Raw genomic sequence first — 7,656 nt, 5'->3', positions numbered from 1 at the left:
GATGCCCTTTTAAAAGGCCCATCTTTGAAAATGAGGACCATTTTTGGAGATGGATCTCTTCGAGGTCAGCACACTAAATTGTCACCCGGAGACCCACCGACCCATCTAGGCCCGCTACTAATCTCAGCTATATATATAAAGAATGTGAGAAACCCTACCCACCCTCTGCCACACCCCCTCACCCATCTCTCTCCCATTCTCACCATCCATACTCCCTATAGCGCCGGTGCATGATCCCCTTCCCCCTTCTAATGGCAGCTAGTGGGCCCCACACCTACTAGTGGCGACTTGTAGAGCAGGAAGGCACCGATGGTCTAGATCTGCCATCACCATGAGGACGAGGTAGATCCAGTCGGCCATGGGGCATGGACTCCATGGAGGCCTTGCGGACCCCTCTCCATTCAGTGGCATCACGTGGGCCCCCTTCCTCCTTTAACGACAGGACACAGTCCTAGTCCCCTAGCTACCCGTGGCAATTCGAGGTGGAGGAAGGCATTGGTGCCCATGACCTACTACCACAAAGAGAATGAGGTAGATCTTGCTAAGCATGGGAGACCGGGATTCCATGGAAAGCACACGAGCTCTCTCTCCTTCATCGGCGGTGCGTGGGCCCCCTCCCTCTTTCAGCTTAGGAATATCCCTGACAGACCCATTTTTTTATTTTTTCTCGGATTTTCAAAGGCAGACATGAACCATCGCCTCTATTATATCTGATTAACAAAGATCATACCATAGAGCTGAGTGAGATCATCCTGTCTTTGGAAATCCTTGTTGACCGTCTCTGAAAATACATCTTGTGTTTCTCGTATTGGTATATTTGATTAACCGTGTGTTGGTAACTATGGCAATAGCCACACTTATTTTTAAATAATAGAAAAAACTTTTGTCTTTCAAACATCATCATCTTCGGTGGAAGCCAGGTATAGTGAAAGCAGTCTCTACCGAAAAGACTTATGTATCTTGTTTCGTTCCACTAATTGCTGGTCAATATACTCCTTTAGGCCTCGTTCGGTTATGCTGGAATGGGCCTAGGAACCATACCAGATGATCAATGTTATACAAATTAGTGAACCATTCTAGCTGGGAATCGTTCCTGGATAACCGAACAAGGCCTTATGCAGGTCGGCAACATGGTGCCTGGTTTGAAATGTGTATCTTTTTCTATGACAACTCTAGAAATGATACGCGCAAGTCGGCAATGGATACTGTTCTACAATGGATATTATCCAATATATAATTGTATTTTGCAAACAGTCCACATTATCATTTTGCCAGGCATGCATATACGCCATAAAGTTGTTGGGACATTGGACCCATTGCTTCATGATGTGTGGAAATGGTGGTATTGGCTAAGAAAAAGGGTTCCATGAACATGACGCGACCTCTTAATTCTCGGCACGCCTCCGTGCAGATAACAAGTTGACAAGAAGGAAACACAGCGACTATAAATATGGCCCTGCGCCTCCGCCATTGATGGGTGCACGACCTGTTTGCTTGGAGGAATTCTGGAGGAATTTGGATGGTTTGGAAGAATGCTGGAGGAATTTGTGAGAGAAAAACACTGTTCCGAATAAGAAAAGAAGCAGATCAAGCCGGGTTTAAGGGTAAGCAGAAGCAGAAGCAGAAGCAGAAGCAGAAGCAGAGCTCGTCTCAAAATCTCGGTCAGCCATGACCAACGGCTACCTGTTCCGGGAATACATAGGCACGCAGTTCACCGGCGTGCAGTTTTCCGAAGTGCCCATCAACGCCTTCGTGCTTCCACTTCATCCTCTCCTTCGCCATCGACTACACGCCCGTGGGGCAGCAGCCCAAGCCGGTGCCGACCAACGGCGTGTTCAGCCCGTTCTGGGACACGGGCAACCTGACCCCCGCCGCCGTGGCCGCCATCAAGGCCGCGCACCCGAACGTCGCCGTCATGGCGAGGCTCGGCGGCGACAGCGTGCAGGACATCGTGAAGGCCGTCTTCACCCCGAAGTCGATCGACTCGTGGGTGGCCCACGCGGTGACGTCGCTCACGGGCATCATCAACACGTACGGGCTGGACGGCGTGGACGTGGACTAACGCGGTGACGTCGCTCACGGGCATCATCAACACGTACGGGCTGGACGGCGTGGACGTGGACTACGAGCACTTCACCGACGGCGTCGCCGTGAACACGTTCGTGGAGTGCATCGGCCGCCTCCTGACGCAGCTCAAGAAAACAGCCGGCTTATCAGCTACAATCTACGGTATTTTTCTCTCACAACAAAACAGTTTCAGTCGACTTATCAGCCGGCTTTAATACCAGCTGAACACACCCTTCATTGCGCCGTTCGAGGACCCGGTGATCCAGAAGTACTACCAGCCGCTGTGGCGCAAGTACTCCGGCGTCATCAACTACGTCAACTTCCAGTTCTACGGCTACGGCGACAACACCGACGTGCCCACGTACGTGCAGTTCTACAACAAGCAGTCGGCGAACTACCCCAGCGGCAAGGTCCTCGCCAGCTTCATGACCGGCAACACGACCGGCCTGATCTCGCCGGACCTCGGCATCAGCGTGGCCAAAGAGCTGCAGAGGCAGAACAAGCTGCCGGGGCTCTTCATCTGGTCAGCGGACAGCTCCATGCAGAGCAGGTACGGCTTCAAGTACGAGATCCAGGGGCAGCAGATCATCGCAAACCATTGATCTCTGATCGGACGCTGCCCTCCAACTGCTCCAACAAGGAATTCGAACGTGGCTACGTGTTTTACTGTGTCCTTAATGATTATGATATGAACGAATGAATAAATAAACGGAACACAAAGAATCCACATGTGGACATGTGGTTGTGGTTCCAACAACATAAAACCTCTCGTCATCTCCATGCCATTTCGATTTTTGATGGACACCTTATTTTCTTTAAGGCCCTGTTTAGTTCCTAGGAATAGAAAGGAATTGAAAAATAATCTAATAGTAAAATGAGAAGCACATATTTTAGATATTGGTTTCAATTCGTACGATCCAAACAGGCCCTAATACCTTTTTAACTATTGCTATTTATTTGTTGACAGATATATTTTGTTACTAAATCTATCAGATTTCTATACGTATCATTGTGTCGGGTATCGGTATCAGGGATACCCGGAAGAAGGAAGCTAATGGCCGCGAACGCTAACTCCCTTGGATGGTCAAAAGCGTATCTTGGTCTCGCCTGGCCCTGAGGGCACAGGCTCCGTCTCGCTCGACCTCAAGGACGCGGGATCCGGGTCACCCGACCCCAAGGGCGCGGGCTCCGTCTTGCCCGACCCCTCATGTGAGAGCCCCGTCACGTCTGACCCCGAGGGCGCGGACTCTGCCTCGCCCGATCCTGAGAGCGCGGGCTCCGCCTCGCCCGACCCCGAGGGCGCGGGCTTCGCCTCATTCGACCCCTCGGGCACGGGCTCCGCCTCGCCCGACCCCTCGGGCTCGGGCTTCGTCTCGCTTGACCCCTCGGACGCGGGCTCCGCCTCACACGATGGAGGTCCGTACCGCCCCAACCACTACGACTCTAAAAGTACGAGTCCAGGGTTAAACTTCTGACGCCAGAAGGGGAGCATGCGCGTCTAGACGTGACCCACAGACACTACGGGCCACGTCTGAGGACGCACGTCGCCAACAGCATTGGGCGTGCCGGTACTGTGCTACCTACTCCCAGTACGGCCTCCAGCAGAGGCGTCAGCGAGCCATACCGTCTGCTGGGATGGGATGGAGTGCCACGACCAGCTGACGATGCCCGCGTACGATGCTTGTGATGAACAGGGCCGCGATGTGGAGCTGTCCCCGTCGTCATCTATAGGGCCGATGGGACCCGCATAAAGGAGATGGAAGACGTCGCAATCCTGAAAGCCATCCTCTCCTCGTCCCTCTCTCTCTGAGGTAACCTGCATCTTCCCCCTCATCTATAAAAGGGGAAGCATGGCGCCCCACGGGGGGAGGGGGTCGGCATTCCCACACATCTACCACGTCTAAGTGGCTGAAGGCTTAGGTGCTCGACAATAGAGAGAGCTCAACCAGACTCACTCATTTCACTAGAGAATTGGGACCTTCTCCCTCTCTCGCCTGTTTGTAACCCCTACTACAAACCAAGTGCCGGTAACATGAGCAACAAAAGACTGGACGTAGGGAAGTTCTGTCCGAACCGGTATAAATCCTTGTGTCCTCCGAGCATAGCCATCTAGGTCAGACATGCAAACTAGAAATTTACTAGCTGGTGATTCGAAACACCGAAAGTTGGCGCGTCAGGTAGGGGCCTTTTGCACGTTTCGTCATCCACAACATGCCACGGATGGCTAGCCATGATGTTAGCTGGGTCCCGGACGCGCACGTGCGCTTTGAGAGCCCATACTTCATCATCATCGCAGAGGGAGAGCTGGCGCGGGCTCCTACCCCATCCAACTTCTTTGCTCCACCAGACTCGACGCAACCGTCAAAGCCCTCGAGAAGCTGCAGCTGCATGCACTGGAGGCCTATGTCCCCGGGAGCGACCATCTCCTAAGCTTCGATTATGGAAGGCTGGCGCGCCAGCTCGACGCCTTCCTGGGACCCCGACCGTCCCGGGAGGATGTGCGCTGCCTCACCTTCTCCTTTGCCAATGTCATGATGCAGCTTGTTAAGCCGACGGTGCGGATAGCGATCAGTTCATTATCCGCAACCTCCCCTTGTTCCTAGCCGATTCTGCGTGAACATGGCTGGAGCACCTTCCGCCCAACTAGATTCAAAGTTGGGCGGACTTGAAGGAGATCTTTGTTGGAAACTTCTAGGGCACCTACACGCGCCCTGGGAACCCCTAGGATCTAAAAAATTACCAACAAAAGTCTAGAGAGACTCTCCACGAGAACATCCGACGCTTCTCCATGCAATGCAATGAGTTGCCTAATGTTGCCGATGCCGACATCATCGGAGCTTTCCTGTCTGGGACCACCTGCGAGTCCTTTGTCCACAAGCTAGGACGTAAGGGCCCTCGGACCACCAAGGAGCTCCTTAGCATTACAACCAGCCATGCCTCAGGCGAGGAGGCGGTCGGAGCGATTTTTGATCACTCCAAAGGCAAAGCGAGGCAGGACGAGGGTGCCAGCGAGGGCCCCTCTAACCATCTGAACAAGAAGAAGAACAAGCAGTAGCATGGGGGCTCACTCGTGGCCGCTGCCCGAGCGGAAAGGTGACCGGGCGCCCGCTAAGAATTCTCCTAACCACTTCGAGAAGCTGCTCGAGGGGCCGTGCCCGAACCACACCTTCCCCATCAAGTATCTGTACAAGGACTGCGCCCTCATGAAGCGGTTCCTGTCCGGCGGCTCCGACAAGGGGAACCAAAGAAAGAAGCCTAAGCCAACGGTAGACGATGCCAAGGGGAAGGATGGTGGCTTTTCGACCCCAGACGGCTGCCTCATGATCTTTGGTGGGATGATGGCCTATGACTCCAAGCGCCGCCAAAAGAACGCATGCCGTGAGGTCTACGCGGCCGAGCCAGCCACGCCGTCTTTTCTCCAGTGGTCGAAGTCCGCCATCACCTTCGACTGATCCGACCACCCAGGTAGCATCCCACAACTGGGGAGGTATCCACTTGTGGTTGACCCGATTGTCAGCATGAAGCGCCTCACGAAGGTGCTGATGGATGGAGGCAGCAGCCTAACATCATGTACGTCAAGACACTTGATGCCATGGGCATAGATCGATCGCGCATCTGACCGACCGGGGTGCCTTTCCACGGTGTTGTGCCGGGGAAGCAAGCCATATCGCTTAGGCAGATCAACCTGCTTGTCACCTTTGGGGATCCGACCAACTACAGGATGGAGACCCTCACCTTTGTGGTGGTCGGGTTCCACGGGTCCTACCACGCATCCAGGGACGACCATGCTACGTGAAGTTTTTGGTCATCCCCAACACACCTACCTAAAGCTCAAGATGCTGGGCCCACGTGGGGTCATCACCGTCGGCACCTCCTTCCAGCGCACTCACGAGTGCAAGGTTGAGTGCTGTGAGCATGCCTCGGCAATCATCACCTCCGAGGAGCTCACGGTCGTCAAGGAAGGGACTGCTAAGGAGGCACCTGACTCCAAGCAGTCAGCTGGATCCTTTGAGCCTATGGAGGGCATCAAGGAGGTCCTCGTAGACCCTAGTAGCTCTGAGGGCAAAGTAGTGCGCATCGGCACCATGCTTTCTTCTAATAGGAAAGCGCGCTCATCGAATTCCTCTGTGCGAATAGAGATATCTTCACGTGAAAACCCTTGGACATGCCAGACATCCCAAGGGAAGTCACCGAACACTCCTTGAAGATCAGGCTAGGCTCCAAGCCGATGAAGCAGCACCTGCGCCACTTCAACAAGGAGAAGCGTAGGGCCATCGACAAAGAGATCACAAAGCTTTTAGTGGCCATATTCATCAAGGAAGTGTATCATCCCGAGTGGTTAGCCAATCTCATCCTTGTATGAAAAAAGAATGGGAAATGGAGAATGTGTTTTGACTACATGAGTCTCAATAAGGCGTGTCCAAAGGATCCATTTCCTTTGCCATGTATAGATCAAGTAGTTGACTCGACCTCAGGGAGCGAAACCCTCTGCTTCCTTGAAGCGTACTCCGGGTACCATCAGATCACCATGAAAGAGTCCAACCATCTCGCGACTTCTTTCATCACCCCATTCATGTCGTTTTGCTATGTCACGATGCCTTTTAGTCTAAAAAACTCAGGCACTACATACCTGCGATGTATGCTCAAGTGTTTTGGAGACCTTATCGGGCGAACCGTTGAGGCCTACATGGTCAAGTCCAAATGGCTGACCAGCTCGTAGATGACCTAGAGCAGACCTTCGCAAAACTCCGAGCAAACGACATCAAACTCTACCCTAAAAAATGTGTCTTCAGGGTCCCGAGGGGCATGCTGCTTAGGCTCATCATGTACGAGCGTGGCATCAAAGCCAACCTAGAGAAGATCATGGCCATCACATGGATGGGCCCAATCCAGAACCTAAAGGGGGTGCAACGAGTCATGGGGTGCCTCACGATGCTTAGCCATTTCATCTCATGCCTCGGCGAACAAGGCCTCCCTCTATACCGACTTCTGAAGAAGACCGATCGGTTTGCGTGGACTCCCAAGGCTCAGGAAGCACTTGACAAAGTCCAGGAAAACCTGACGAAAGCCCCAATCCTGGTCCCCTCGACCAATGGAGAGCCTCTCCTGCTCTACATCACAGCCACCACATAAGTGGTCAGCGCTGCCCTGGTGGTAGAGCGGGAGGAAGAGGGACATGCCCTCAAAGTGCAGTGCCCCATATACTTTGTTAGCGAGGTCTTGTCTAACTCCAAGACTCGCTACCCGCAAATTCAGAAGCTCTAGTATGCCATCCTAATCACCAAGAGGAAGTTGCATCACTACTTCGAGTCACACCTGGTGACAGTCATGATGTCCTTCCCTCTCGGTGAGGTCGTCCAAAACTGGGACACCACAGAGAGAATCGCCAAGTGGGCACTCAAGCGAATGGGTCAGGGCATTTTGTATGCCCCTCGGATGGCCATCAAGTCCCAAGCACTGGCTAATTTCCTTGTGGTATGGACCAAGGTCTAGATGCCACCAGCATCCATCAGCCAAGAGTGCTAGATGATGTACTTAGATGGGTCACTGATGAAGAGAGGTGCCGGCGTGGGGCCGGTCTTTGTTTCG

General features: G+C 53.3%; 1 pseudogene; it reads left to right on the top strand.

The window, feature by feature from the left end:
* Positions 1 to 1,668: 1,668 nt before the first annotated feature.
* LOC136481734 (chitinase 2-like) lies at positions 1,669 to 2,669 on the top strand (annotated as a pseudogene).
* Positions 2,670 to 7,656: the final 4,987 nt, after the last annotated feature.

The sequence above is a fragment of the Miscanthus floridulus genome, chromosome 9, assembly GCF_019320115.1.
Source record: "Miscanthus floridulus cultivar M001 chromosome 9, ASM1932011v1, whole genome shotgun sequence".
Taxonomy (NCBI): domain Eukaryota; kingdom Viridiplantae; phylum Streptophyta; class Magnoliopsida; order Poales; family Poaceae; genus Miscanthus; species Miscanthus floridulus.
This window is presented reverse-complemented; position numbering and strand designations above follow the sequence as displayed.